Source organism: Glossina fuscipes, unplaced genomic scaffold (genome assembly GCF_014805625.2).
Source record: "Glossina fuscipes isolate IAEA_lab_2018 unplaced genomic scaffold, Yale_Gfus_2 1, whole genome shotgun sequence".
In the NCBI taxonomy this organism is placed as follows: Eukaryota; Metazoa; Arthropoda; class Insecta; order Diptera; family Glossinidae; genus Glossina; species Glossina fuscipes.
In genome coordinates this window covers 12,375,903-12,379,032 of record NW_023998415.1, presented here as the reverse complement: position 1 = coordinate 12,379,032, position 3,130 = coordinate 12,375,903, and positions in this window count along the sequence as shown.

Below are 3,130 nucleotides of genomic sequence, written 5' to 3'. Positions count from 1 at the left end.
TACGATTAGCTTAATTTTTGACGCACAGAAAAAGCGTAAATTTAAATAAAATTCATCTTGGAACATCGTCCGTCCGTCTCTCACTGGAACATTTGCGATCTTAAAAGCTGACTCAAAAAGTTGACATTTGGTTTTGATTTTATATATGTAAGGCAGCTATAAGTTCAATTTAAAAATGGTTGTGATTCGCAAGCTAATACGTTCACTATTTTAAAGAATTTGTAATTTGACATTTCGGCATCTCGTCATGGTAGCATATGCTGATTGAAAAGATAAAAACTTCTCCATAAGCACTTTTATATATTATTATAACACATTGGTTTGATGTGGTGAGTATCAAAAATCTGATCGAAGCTGCAGATAACTTCTTTACTGGTGGTACCTTCGGTATCAATCATTTTGTATTAATAGAATTTAGAATGTACTGCAATAGATTCATATTTTCCATAATAGCACTCTTACTGACTAAACAATTTCGATTTAAATACCGCCATTGATTTGACTCCCAGAATAATAAACAGATTCGGATTAATTTTAGAAAACCAATTGAATTAATTTCCAAATTATTTTCATCTATAAATTACAAACTTGAGCATTAATGAAATTACTAAAAAAAAAAACTTGATTGTTTTCAAGAAACCTTTACTTACGTAATATATGTCACCGATACGTGTGAATTCTTTTGGATGCTAAGAAAATACCAGTAGAAAAAGTATGAGGTGAAACGTGCGAACATTGAGCATTGATCTATAGTTAGGATTTGAGGTTAGGTATGATGGGCTTATCATCATATGCAATATGCAACGCAAAACGATCCAATGCAGGTCCTCTTTTATCGTTGATATAAAATGCCAAAAAAAAGTATACTTTCTGGTATATAAAGACTTACTTTTGATGAGAAACTTTCCACGGGAATAGATCTGAAGCATAGTCTAAACTTATTATAACAAATTTACTATTCTTGACGAATTTGCTTTTCTAATACTACTAACAGTTTCTATATAAAGGTTAGGTTTTTATAAAGCCTTTTATATGAGACGGGGGTGGGCCCAAAAAGGATCTTATTGCATCTAAATCTTGGACATTCATCTAGTATGCCAAAATGGTGAAATAGTATAGGCACAGTAAAGAACCTAGAGATGACCTTCAATAGATTTTTAACATGGATCAATCAAATTAGAAGCACAAGAGGTAAGTTATATGGAAAGTTATATGCTTAGATCATGCGTCTGATCCCAACTTTCCTTTATGAATACATATTCGACTATCTCACTATCCGTTATGTGTATGTTGCTCCTCTCAATAAGAATAAAGGCGTTAATATCTATGTCGGTATTATACTTAACGTTTTTGTTGACGATTTTGTAAAATGCAGGATTACGTGTATGCTCCATAAGATTATCGGCTTCAATTTATCCGAACACAAAGCAATCATTACATCAAACTAATACAATACTAATGAGTTATGTCTTAGCGTCAGTTCTTCATTTACACTATTTCCCTGGGGAATTCCGTTCATTGATTGCTTCTGTTTTAACTTTTTTTCTTTCCGGCTTTTTTTCATTTTTATTGTACTTTCACTTCCCTTTACTTTATTGTCAAATTATGTTTTATTTATTTTATTTTACACAGTACATTTGCTTTCAATCAATTAACCCTAATTTAACAAGTCCGTCGTTTAAAAAGCTTTAAACTAGGCCAATAGGACCTGCAACTACTACAGAACAAATAATTACTAATTTTCACAGATTTTTCCCATTAAAAATGAAAAGTTTTCCATCCAATACTTTCGCAAAATCGAGCTGCGTAAGAGCAATGCCCGTGAAAGTGGTTCGATGTAATGCATTTTTGAAAGCGTTCATCCTTGGACCATAGTATGTCGGTGTGCTAAGTTATATCGAAATATCTCGAAACTTACAATCTCTAAGTTTAAGAGAATATATATCAAGAGACATTGGGTAGATTGCCAAATACTGTGTTAGACATGTTTAAATCGATACAAAAAAGAATTTCGAATCGATTGCTATCATAAAAGATGGGTCTTTTTTACGTTGTACACGTTCGTGTTTGAAAGGTGAAATTTAAAAAGTGTGTTTAACATTTGATAAAATACAACAAATAATTGATTTGGAAATTGCAAACCGTGCTTATCATAGCGACCTGAGTATTTAGCAGAAAAGATTGAAGAATTCATTTAAGCTTTTTAATATCAACGGCATATTCTTCACTTTGTCCAGATTCCTATAATTGCCTTCAATTGCTTTATTATCTACAAAATATTTGGATCTAAATTTTGGTGCATTTTGCTTTCAGCGGAGCTACATGAAGAAGTAAAAAAAACGAAGTTAGGATAATCAGAATTCGCCTGAGGGCGTATATAATAGTCTTATATTTATTAATTGTAATACGCTGGAAGCTTTCAAGGCATAGAAAACAGTATAAAAACATTTTAAGTTTACCTAAGCCGTTAACAGAATTTTTCCTGCTGCTCCTACTTCAATCAACAAACATTTAAGAATTGAGATAGCATTAAAAAAAATCGATCAACTTCGATTGTTCTGAAAATAGTTTAGGAAGTTTCCAGTATCTCTGAAACTTTCCAAGTTTCTTTTAAGACTCCAATATTGTTTTGAGGCTATCTTCAGATTTAATAATAATAAAAGAGAAGAAAAAGCCGAAAATATTGAAAGTGTCATCTTTTTCAATAAAATATTATAAATACGCAACACCTAAGTGTGCAATGAAATTAAATGGACTCTGTGATTTTTTTTTAAATTCTCTTACAGGTTTTTTTAAAGCCGAAAAATTCCAAACTTTTGTTTTTTAAAAACTTCATTTGCCATAAAAAGCGAGCGATCTAACAATTGTTTCAAAATAAAAAATTTGTGTTATTAAAGAAAGAAAATACCGGAGGAAGCGATGAATTTTAAGGATAAATATTTGAATCAATTCTCTCTCTCTCTCTCTCTCTCTATCTATCTATCTCTCTATCTCTATCTCTGTCTCTCTCTCTATCTATCTATCTCTCTATCTCTATCTCTCTATCTCTTTTTCCCTGTGTGTGTGTATGCGCGCGCGCGCGTGTGTGTGTGTGTGTGTGTGTGTGTGTGTGTGTGTGTGTGTGTGTGTG